At 45.0% G+C, this 12,048-nt stretch overlaps 1 protein-coding gene across 1 annotated transcript in view; it reads left to right on the forward strand.

Annotated features, from left to right (window-relative positions):
- LOC140426964 (uncharacterized) overlaps positions 1-12,048 on the forward strand; it is a 363,390-nt gene that overhangs the window by 14,403 nt on the left and 336,939 nt on the right. The window lies entirely within an intron of this gene.

A 12,048-nucleotide genomic window follows, 5' to 3' on the forward strand; every position in this document is an offset into this window, starting at 1 on the left:
CAAAAGCACACATATAGCTAATTCATATTGATACATGATGTTTTCAAAGGATAAGTTATCCCATAAGCAATCTTTTAATTCAAGTTTTTGTTCAAAATATATTTTTGTTTCTATAACATATACTTTAATTCTAAGAGGGAATGTGTGATGAATGTAAGATCAAAAAATAAAATAGAAATACAAATGAAATATGTGGAGATTGATTTTCAATCACCCATTGGGGAGAATCTGGTGCGGGCATGCTTTGAAATTTATTCTCCCAGATGTGTTGTCAGGGGACTGCCGCCATTTTCAAAGTGAGGACAGGGTGCAGGGGAGCCAGCAACCCGCTCACCTCCAATTAACAGCCTGTTAAGCTTCTTTAGAAGCTTGTTAGGGACTGGTTTAGCGCCGGGCTAGACAGCTGGTTTGTGATGCAGAACAAGGCTAGCAGCGTGGGTTCAATTCCCATACCAGCTGAGAATTCTGAATTCTCCCTCTGTGTACCCGAACAGGCGCCGGAATGTGGTGACTAGGGGCTTTTCACAGTAACTTCATTGCAGTGTTAATGTAAGCCTACTTGTAACAATAAAGATGACTTATTTTTAAAATTTATTTTTGTTAATGGGTTGGAGAGGGTCAGAATACGATTTTCAAATTGCAGATCAGCAAACCTCAACAGTTAGAGCACATTAGCGCACAACTGTTGGTGTAATGCGAGGAGCTATGAAATCATGTTTCCGCTGAACACAGGCCTTTTATTGAGAGAAAAGGGTAAAATGTGCAGTATTCCAGTTGGAGCCACCTTGTGTGCGTCTTGTTGCTCTTATTAGCCTTAGTTTTATCAGCTCTGATTATGTCACCTTTGCTCACGAATCGCCAGGTATCTTTCTGATACCGCCCCGTGGTTCAAGCTCGAGTTATGATTAATAAGACAGCACACCGCTTAGTAAGATTGAAATCAACGATCATTTATTATGTACAGCAATAAATACTTACATACATAAACATAGAACATAGAAAATACAGCACAGAACAGGCCCTTCGGCCCACGATGTTGTGCCGAACCTTTGCCCTAGATTAATCATAGATTATCATTGAATTTACAGTGCAGAAGGAGGCCATTTGGCCCTTTGAGTCTGCACCGGCTCTTGGAAAGAGCACCCTACCCAAACTCTACACCTCCACCCAACACCAAGGGCAATTTTGGACACTAAGGGCAATTTATCATGGCCAATCCACCTAACCTGCACATCTTTGGACTGTGGGAAGAAACCGGAGCACCCGGAGGAAACCCACACAGACACGGGGAGGATGTGCAGACTCCGCACAGACAGTGATCCAAGCCGGAATCGAACCTGGGACCCTGGAGCTGTGAAGCAATTGTGCTATCCACAATGCTACCATGCTGCCCTTAAGAACAAATAAATCTACACTATATCATTTTACCGTAATCCATGCACCTATCCAATAGCTGCTTGAAGGTCCCTAATGTTTCCGACTCAACTACTTCCACTGGCAGTGAATTCCATGCCCCCACTACTCTCTGGGTAAAGAATCTACCTCTGACATCCCCCCTATATCTTCCACCTTTCACCTTACATTTATGTCCCCTTGTAATGGTTTGTTTCACCCGGGGAAAAAGTCTCTGACTGTCTACTCTATCTATTCCCCTGATCACCTTATAAACCTCTGTCAAGTCGCCCCTCATCCTTCTCCGTTCTAATGAGAAAAGGCCTAGCACCCTCATCCTTTCCTCGTAAGACCTACTCTCCATTCCAGGCAACATCCTGGTAAATCTCCTTTGCACCTTTTCCAAAGCTTCCACATCCTTCCTAAAATGAGGCGACCAGACCTGTACACAGTACTCCAAATGTGGCCTTACCAAAGTTTTTTACACAATAATCCTACTTTCTAGACTACTACCTACCACTACTGGCCAATACTTAACTTTTGGGAATGGCCCAGGTCAGGGAAACGAATGGCTTATCGAATTGGGTCTGGCCTGCGGGATTCAAAAGGCTGATACGAGTCGATGGCTAGGAGTCTCTATCGGGTAGCTTTCGCTGGAATTAAATTTATGGTTTCTGGTCGATGGTTCTTGCGAAGGTTGCGAGCAGGAGATGAAAGGGAGAGAAGGGTCGATCTGAACTTGGCCCCTATTTTTATAGGGCCCAGGGGCTTCCCGCCTCTCGGGGCGGACCTTGACCCTGAGTCCCAAGTGATTGGACTTGTTTCCAATCACTGGGTTCGATATGCTCCAATAATGGGGCGATTCCTTTATCGGGGGGGTGGTAGTTCACCTTTCTTTGTCTCGGCCACTGCTGGCGCCGCGAGGTCTGGCCCAGCATTCAATTGCTAATATGTTGCAATTGTTCCCGGGGATAGCCGATTAAACTGCAGATGTCTGGGTTAATGGTCGCAGGTATCGATCTGGGCCGACTTCCCCAGAGCCGAATACGCTATTCTGTCTGCAGCTGTCCGTTTGTGCCCTGTTGGCTGCTTTTCCCATCAGCCTTTTGGGTTAGCCATTTTATATCGGGTTTTGGCCAAATTAATCGGGAATCAGCCATTTTAGGTGGCTACAGTCTTCCCTCTACATTACACCATCGGAAGTCCAAAATAGGGATTTGAAGCATCACTTGTCCTCAAGGACCAACAACCCTCGTGTATTTCAATGGGAAACAGATGAAATACATTTTTATCCTTTTACAGTAATGTAGGTTTTCTTAAAACTAAGAAATTGTATTTGCTTAAGATATTAAGATAGTAATGCTGTAAATTACTCTGATATTTGAAGATGATCTTCAATTGAGTTTGATCGGACAGTATTACGGAATGCTTTTTAAAAAAACGCCGCGATCAAATGGAAAATTGTTGGTGAATCAATATTTTAGCACAACTGTTTGTTAATGTGTGTGCCTATTGTTTTTTTTTCTTATACTTGCTTGTATGTACCTTAACAGATTGAATAAATGAATGAAAAGAATAGTCCAAAGTAAAGGAATAATTTCTGAAGCATAGAGAATGTTTGCACTATCCTTTTTGTGAACTTTTGATGTACAAACCAAAGGTGGAACCAATTGCAATCCAGATGCTATTTAATTCTGACATTGATGGTGATTTATTGTGATAATCTGTAATGAGAATGGTATGACTTGTGTTTGAGCAAAACCAGGATTTAATTTCTGGCCATCAGCACATTTTCAGATTTTAGCTCTCTTCAGCTTGGTTGATGTGAGTGATTTCACTTTAGGCCAAGTCTGAAACCAATTTTTCAATGACATTTAATCACATAATGAGAGCCTGAGGGTGTATTAATAGCTTATTTGTAAACGGAGAGAATAATGGGATAGGTTTTGTCCTTTGCTAATAAAGTTTGTTTGGTTCTTTTAAATAATGAGACGATTTACCACAATGTACATACTGCGTTACATCAGTAAAAGAGGAATACAATGTTACAGGGTGTACTTTCTTAGGGAGGGTTCCCACATCTATTAATTTACTAAAAATTAATAAGGTATATTAGTAATATGGTAGTATCCAGGTGGGATATTATAAGTAAGCTGTACTACTCCGCTGGTAATGATTTCACTCTATCCTAATGACTTCAGATCAGCCTCTAAAATGCTGGTTCCACTGAACTATTCGTAACTGCTACAGGACATGAGGACTGTTCCTGCCTCATAATTGACAAGTTGACTATTGGCACTGCTTGATTGATGGTAACTCATTGATTATAAGACAGGTGAGGCCTCACTAAGAATGGCTTGGGCCTCCTGCTGGTACGGTTGGGGAGGCATAAGCTGATGCCCACTCCTTCCACACTACCATTCATCATAGCTCATTCGATTTACATCACAATTACACTTCATCCCCATATTGTCTCAAATGGACACTTTACTTTCTTGGTGTATTTCATAGAATTTGCAGTGCAGAAGGAGGCCATTTGGCCCATCGAGTCTGCACCGGCCCTTGGAAAGAGCACCATACCCAAGCCCACACCTCCACCCTATCTCCACACCTCCACCCTATCCCCGTAACCACACCTAACCTTTTTTGGACACTAAGGGCAATTTAACATAGCCAATCCACCTAACCTGCACATCTTTGGACTGTGGGAGGAAACCCACGCAAACACGGGGAGAACGGCTGACTCCACACAGACAGTGACCCAAGCTGGGAATCAAACCTGGGACCCTGGAGCTGTGAAGCAACTGTGCTAACCACTGTGCTACTGTGCTGCCTCAAAAATTTATTGATTCTAGCAATACAAATTGCAGGCTATTTTGTTTGGTTGGATTATTATAAGTGGTGAAGTCCATCTAATAGAGAGTTTAAACTTACAGCGCCACACTTCGCCACTAGAAGGCATTTCCTGCACATGATGACAGTAGCTGTATAAATACTGGCAATGGGAAAGATTTGCAGTCTCACTATAGGAAGAGATGTTAGCGTGTTCAGCCAAAATGTGTAAGTACTGTATTCAGCTTTGGATCTCTCCCTCAGCATTAGGGGGGGGGGGGGGGGGGGGGGGGGGGCAAGAGAGAAACGCAACATCTCCAGCAGTAAAGTACATGAGGGTTGTTGGTCCTTGAGGACAAGTGATGCTTCAAATCCCTATTTTGGACTTCCAATGGTGTAATGTAGAGGGAAGACGCACACAAGGTGTCTCCAACTAGAATACTGCACATTTTACCCTTTTCTCTCAGTATCAGGGAGTATTTTCTTTAGAAAACCCATATGATTAATGGGATAAGGGTCCTCTCTGATTGAAATACCCAGAAAAGTCAGGGGCGAGGAGGTGGGCAGGAGAAGTTCGTCGACAGAGTCGGAGGCCTCTGAGTTTGTCGACAGATAAAATGGCGGAAGCAGCCTCTGGGGCTCCGGCAGTCCACTAACGGCTGAGGTGCTTTCTTTTACCATGGTGAAAGAATTTGATAAACCCTAGCAGATTGTGACGGAGGACCTCCGTAAATCAATGGAGGGAGTCTTGTCCCCATCTGAGCGGTTCTGGAGAAGACCAATGAAACCGTGAAAGCCCATGGAACCATGATAAAAGATATGGAAGTGGCCCTTTCTAGGTACAGCAATCAGATTGCCTCACTGGAAGTGGAAATGTCTTTGGTCGTTGAAGCGAATAGGTCGTTGAAGGCCAAGGTGAATGAGATCCTTGGTGCTTTTTGCAGCCAGCAGTCACATGTTCACCAGGTATGCTCGCGGATTGATTATTTTGTGGTAGCTCGGTCTTTCCTCCCTTCAGTGGTGATGGCTGAGTACTCAGCGATCGTGATTTCAGACTATGTCCCACACTTTGTTGATTCTACACGAGAGTCAGGTTCCTCCCAACTTCCGCAATGGAGGTTGGACATAACATTATTAGCGGACAAGAAATTTTGTGAATGCATGTCCACTGCCATTTGCGACTATGTAGCACAAAATAAAAGTGAGTCAATCTTGCCTTCCACGCTGTGGGAGTCCTTTAAGGTGGTCCTCAGGGGGGAGATCATAAAATGCACATGGTGAAGAGAGCGAAGGTGTAGCAGCAGAGGCTGGTGGACTCCATTCTTGAGGTGGACCACCAGTACTCACGAGCCCCAACCCCGGAGCTGCTGGCGAGTAGGAATAAGCTGCAAACACAATTCGAGCTATTGTCACTGGACAGAGTGGTGGACCAGCTGAGACACTCAAAGAGTACGTTTTATAAATATGGGGAGAAGACCTGTCGCCATTTGACTCACTGGTTTCGGTGGCAGGCGTTTCCTGGGAAATCGTACAGATACACAACTCGAGTGGTAGCCTGGTTTCCGCCTCTCCTCAGGTTAATGCGGCTTTTGAATCGTTCTATCGGGGTCTTTATAGATCGGAGCCTCTGGCGGAGGGATCGGTCATTACTGGCTTTTTGGAAGCTCATCCATCCCAGCAGTGGAGGTGGAGAGGAGCGATAAGTTAGAATCCCCGTTGGGCCCAGAGTAAATTATAAAATGCATTGGGTTGATGCAGACTGACAGGGCCCCTGGCCCAGACAGCTTTCCCATTGAATTTTATGAGGCTCGCCGAGCAGTTAATTTTGCCTTTAATTCTGGACATATTTATCCCAAGTTTGTTGCCCTCTACCCTCGCACAGGCTTCTGTCTCCTTGATTCTCAAAAAAGACAAAGACCCAACAGAGTGTTGATTGTATCAACATATCTCACTCTTGAACGCTGATGTTAAGTTACTTTCCAAGGTGCTGGCACTGTGGATGGAACCCTACCTTCCAGAGATAATCTCGGAGGATCAGACAGGCTACGTTAAGGGTCGACAGTTGTCGGCCAATATACGTCACCTGCTAAATGGTGTCCTTTTCCTCTCCTCGGTGCCCGAACCAGAGGAGTCCTGAAAAGGGTAGTAAAATAAAAATTGTTTCCCTGGATACCGAAAAGGCATTTGATAGAGTGGGATGGGAGTATCTGTTTGAAATTCTTGGGAGGTTTGAATTTGGCCACAAGTTTATTTCCTGGATTTGACTGTATAGGGCCCTCACTGCTTGTGTTCGTACGAATGCTCTGAACTCTGGTCACTTTCTGTTGAATAGGGGCATGAGATAGGGGTGCGCACTGTCTCCACTCATGTTTGCTTTGGCATTAGAACTGCTTTCTATAATGCTGAGGTCCTGTATTAAATGGAGTGGGATAAATCAGGGAGAGGTGGAGTATCCGTTCACGCGGATGACCTACTTCTCTATATTACGGACCAGTTCCCCCCCATGGACGAGATAATGAAGCTGCTTAGTATATTTGGCTCCTTCTCTGATTACAAGTTGAACTTGAGCAAGAGTGAATGTTTCCCGGTCAACCCCCCTCCCGGGGAGGCGAGCCCAACTGGGATGTTAAGTTTTCGCCTTGCCAAGACTAGCTTTCGTTATTTGGGGGTCCGGGTGGCCCAACAGCAGGCACGTTAACTCCCTGAGATTGACACCAACACCAGACCCATTCGAGTATTGCCCTCTGTAATTGTTTCTCCGGCACCCAAATGTATATCTACCTCTCCAGTCTCCAACTTTATCTTATTCTGTGTACATAACAGTAAATATACCTTGTTCAAAAACCCAATAAAAAACATTTGACCTTTTAGAAAACCTGCGTTCATCTTTTCATGCTAACTGAATAGAATTTGGGTAATTGTCATCAATTAATTTTCTGTGCAAGTGATAATCTCATGTTCAAAGTAACAAAGAAACAGGAAAAAAGGTGCACTCATCCCTATCGCTCCCCAAGCACCCCACCATCAAGCCCCACAAAACATCTCAAAGGAGAAACATTCTCCAATAACCATCAAGAGAAAAAAAACAAGCACTTCCTCAGACCTCCTCCAAAGTTCAATGTCCTCCTCCTGCCAGCCCATTGTCCATCAGAAATTCTTTCACCTCCTCTGGCGTTCCAAAATAATGTTCCCGGTTCTGGAAGGTCACCCAGAGGCGGGCCGGGGACAACATCCCGAAATTCATCCCCTTCTTAAAGAGGGCAGCCTTGATTGACCCCGTTAAACCCGGCCCCCATCTTCGCCAGTTCTGCACCCAGGTCCTGGTACACTCACAGCTCGTCCCCTTCCCAGGTGCACCTCCTCGTCTGCCTCGCCCATCTCAAGATCTTTTCCTTGTCCAGGAAGCAGTGCAACTGCACCACCATTGCCCTCGATGGCTCGTCTGCCTGCGGCCTCCTCATCAGCACCCTGTGTGCTTGGTCAATCTCTAGGGACCAGTCGAAGGCTCCCTCCCCGATAAACTTTTCCAGCATCTTGGCTACATTCGTGCCGGCGTCCGCTCCTTCAATGCTTTCGGGCAACACCACGATCCGCAGGTTTTGTCCCCTAGAGCGGTTCTCCATGTCCTCCACCTTCTCTTTCAGCTGCTTTTGGGTTACCCGCATCACCCCCATCTCCGCCACCAATGAGGTGAGCTGCTCCTCGTATGCCACCTCCATTTTTTGGATCGCCCGATGGGGGATACCAAGGAGGGGATAGGGACGGGAAGTAGGGAGGGGAGAAGGGGGGAGAAGACATTTCAAGAAAAATGGATGTACATAAGAAACTGTATAAATTGTAAATGTCGAACACAAAAGTCTCACTATGTAAACTTTAAAATGGTAATAAAAACATCAAAAAGAAAATGAAGTGAATGTTTAGCTCCCTAGCGGTGAGTTTGAAAGCGAGGGGGGGTATGTAAAATTCAGTGGACAGCCTGCCCGCTGCCTATCCACCCATCCCTGACCAATCTAAAATCTTACAGGGGTGGCCAGATAAAGCAGCAGGTGGCCAACCTGCTCATGGGCCTATTGAAGCCCTTAACTGGTCAATTAATGCTACTTCAGAGCCTAATCTCCCCTACCAGCAGTATTCTACCCATAGCATTAGGAAGTTCATGCCAACAACCAGCTTGTGCAGCTAAAGGTGCCGGGCCTCCAGCAGGGCAGGGTGGGTGAACCTCATGGAGGGCCCCCTGGGCCCATTGGAAGAGTGCCACACCCCTCCAACCACAAGAATCTTATACCCCCTTAAACTCTTCCTTCTGATCAAATGAACCTGACCGCCCCCCATTCCAACACCCCCCTTCACCGAGATCCCTGATTCCAGACTTACCTGGGCTTTTCAGGGTTGTGGGATTGCCTGCAGCTCCAACAATGACCAGTACTCCCAGCTGGTGCTGTTCAGGGTACAGAGCTGCCATTCAATCTAATTCACCAGCAGCTCACTCAGGGAGGACTTCCTCCAAAGAAAATAACAGAATCCTTCATCTTAAAGTAATTAATGCAGTCCCCAGCTGCAAGGCAGCTGCTGGGATCATTGGCAGGTTCTCCTCTGACCTTTTAACCGGGGAGGCAGGGTCCACAGCACCCTACAAAATTCAACCCTCTGTCATCTATTTCAACAATAAGTTAAAACATTATCTTGTGATATCACATATTTGCTACTGTAAGAAAGGTTATTGGTTGTCTAGACTGAATGAGATAAATATTTTTTGTTTCATTTGCTCTATATTCTTAGAACAATTATTGACTGCAACCCTTAGTACTTGTTCTTTCATCTGGAGGCGTACTATCTCAAATAAGCAACAACTGTTCCATTATAATACAACACAGAATGAATATAATACCTTGTAAACCCCCATAACCAGAGGATTGGGAAGCCTTTAAAAGTGAGCAGAGGACAACTAAAAAAACAATAAGGGGGGAGAAGATGAAGTACGAGTGCAAGCTAGCGAGTAATATAAAGGAAGATAGGAAGAGATTGTTTCAATATGTAAAAGGTAAGAGAGAGGCAAAAATAGACATTGGACCACTAGAAAATATGGCTGGAGAAGTAATAATAGGAAACAAAGAAATGGCAGACAAACTGAATAATTACTTTGCATCAGTCTTCACGGTGGAAGACACCAGTGGGAAGCCAGAGCTCCAGGAGAACCAGGGGCAGAGGTGAGTGCAGTGACCATTATTAAGGAGAAGGTTATGGGGAAACTGAAAGGTCTGAAGGTGGATAAGTCACCTGGACCGGATGGACTACACCCCAGGGTCCTAAAAGAGATAGCTGAGGAAATTGTGGAGGCATTAGTGATGATCTTTCAGGAATCAATGGAGCTAGGAAGGGTCCCAGAGGACTGGAAGGTGGCAAATGTAACACCACTGTTTAAGAAGGGAGGGAGGCAGAAGACGGGAAACGACAGGCTGGTTAGCCTGACTTCGGTCATTGGTAAGATTTTAGAGTCTGTCATTAAAGATGAGATCGCAAAGCACTTGGAAGTGCATGGTAAAATAGGACTGAGTCAGCACGGCTTTGTCAAAGGGAGGTCGTTTCTGACAAATCTGTTAGAGTTCTTTGAGGAGGTAACAAGCAAGTTAGGCAAAGGAGAACCACTGGACGTGATTTATTTAGATTTCCAGAAGGCCTTTGACAAGGTGCCACATAGGAGACTATTAAATAAGTTAAGAGCCCATGGTGTTCAGGTAAGATCCTGGCATGGATAGAGGATTGGCTGACTGGCAGAAGGCAGAGAGTGGGGATAAAGGGGTCTTTTTCAGGATGGCAGCTGGTGACTAGTGGTGTGCCTCAGGGGTCTGTGCTGGGACCACAACTATTTACAATATACATTAATGATCTGGAAGAAGGTACTGAAGGCACTGTTGATAAGTTTGGAGACAATACAAAGATCTGTAGAGGGACAGGTAGTATTGAGGAAGCAAGAGATTGGGGGGAAGGGAAAGTCAGGGAACCAAGAGGTGAAGTAATCAGTGGGAAGCGTAGCTGCTTAGAAATACAAAGAAACACGAAAAGACAGAACTCAGGAGAGGTTACGATAGTCCCCATCCCACAAAATATGACACAGTGTATGGAAAGGCTCAGTAAACCAAGGTCCACCACACTAAGAAAGCAAAAAGGGACGGTCAATAAGAGAATTAAAGGTGCTATATTTAAATGCGCGCAGTGTACGGAACAAGGTGGATGAGCTTGTGGCCCAGATTGTGACTGGCAGGTATGATGTGGTAGGCATCACAGAGACGTGGTTGCAGGGGGTTCAGGAGTGGCATTTAAACATCCAGGGATTCACAACCTATCGAAAAGACAGAGAGGTGGGCAGAGGGGGCGGGGTTGCCTTGTTAATTAGGAATGAAATTAAATCAATAGCACTAAACGACACAGGGTCAGATGATGTGGAGTCTGTGTGGGTAGAGTTGAGGAACCACAAAGGCAAAAAAACCATAATGGGAGTTATGTACAGGCCTCCTAACAGTGGTCAGGACCAGGGGCACAAAATGCACCACGAAATAGAAAGTGCATGTCAGAAAGGCAAGGTCACAGTGATCATGGGGGACTTTAATATGCAGGTGGACTGGGTAAATAATGCTGCCAGTGGACCCAAGGAAAGGGAATTCATTGAATGTTTACAGGAGGGCTTTTTGAAACAGCTTGTGATGGAGCCCACGAGGGGACAGGTCATTCTGGACTTAGTGTTATGTAATGAGCCAGACTTGATTAAGATCTTAAAGTAAGGGAACACTTAGGAGGCAGTGATCATAATATGGTAGAATTCAATCTGCAATTTGAAAGAAAGAAGGTAGAATCAGATGTAAAGGTGTTACAGTTAAATAAAGGTAACTACAGGGGCATGAGGGAGGAACTGACGAAAATCGACTGGGAGCAGAGCCTAGTGGGAAAGACAGTAGAACAGCAATGGCTTGAGTTTCTGGGAGTAATTGAGGACACAGTACAGAGGTTCATCCCAAAGAAAAGAAAGGTTCTCAGAGGGAGGATTCGGCAGCCATGGCTGACAAAGGAAGTTAGGGAATGCATCAAAGCAAAAGAGAAAGCCTATAATGTGGCAAAGAGTAGTGGGTAGTCAGAAGATTGGGAAGGCTACAAAAACAAACAGAGGATAACAAAGAGAGAAATAAGGAAAGAGAGGATCAATTATGAAGGTAGGCTAGCCAGTAACATTAGGAATGATAGTAAAAGTTTCTTTAAATACATTAAAAACAAACGGGAGGCAAAAGTAGACATTGGGCCGCTCCAAAATGACGCTGGTAATCTAGTGATGGGAGACAAGGAAATAGCTTGGGCTACATCCTAGAGTTCTAAAGGAGATAGCTGAAGAAATAGTGGAGGCGTTAGTTATGATCTTTCAAAAGTCACTGGAGTCAGGGAAAGTCCCAGAGGATTGGAAAATCGCTGTTGTAACCCCCTTGTTCAAGAAGAGAACAAGGAAAAAGATGGAAAATTATAGGCCAATTAGCCTAACCTCGGTTGTTGGCAAGATTCTAGAATCCATTGTTAAGGATGAGATTTCTAAATTCTTGGAAGTGCAGGGTCGGATTAGGACAAGTCAGCATGGATTTAGTAAGGGGAGGTCATGCCTGACAAACCTGTTAAAGTTCTTTGAAGAGATAACAAATAGGTTAGACCAAGGAGAGCCAATGGATGTTCTCTATCTTGACTTCCAAAAGGCCTTTGTTAAGGTGCCTCACGGGAGACTGCTGAGTAAAATAAGGGCCCATGGTATTCGAGGCAAGGTACTAACATGGATTGACGATTGGCTGT

The sequence above is a fragment of the Scyliorhinus torazame genome, chromosome 7 (assembly GCF_047496885.1).
Source record: "Scyliorhinus torazame isolate Kashiwa2021f chromosome 7, sScyTor2.1, whole genome shotgun sequence".
Classification (NCBI taxonomy): Eukaryota; Metazoa; Chordata; class Chondrichthyes; order Carcharhiniformes; family Scyliorhinidae; genus Scyliorhinus; species Scyliorhinus torazame.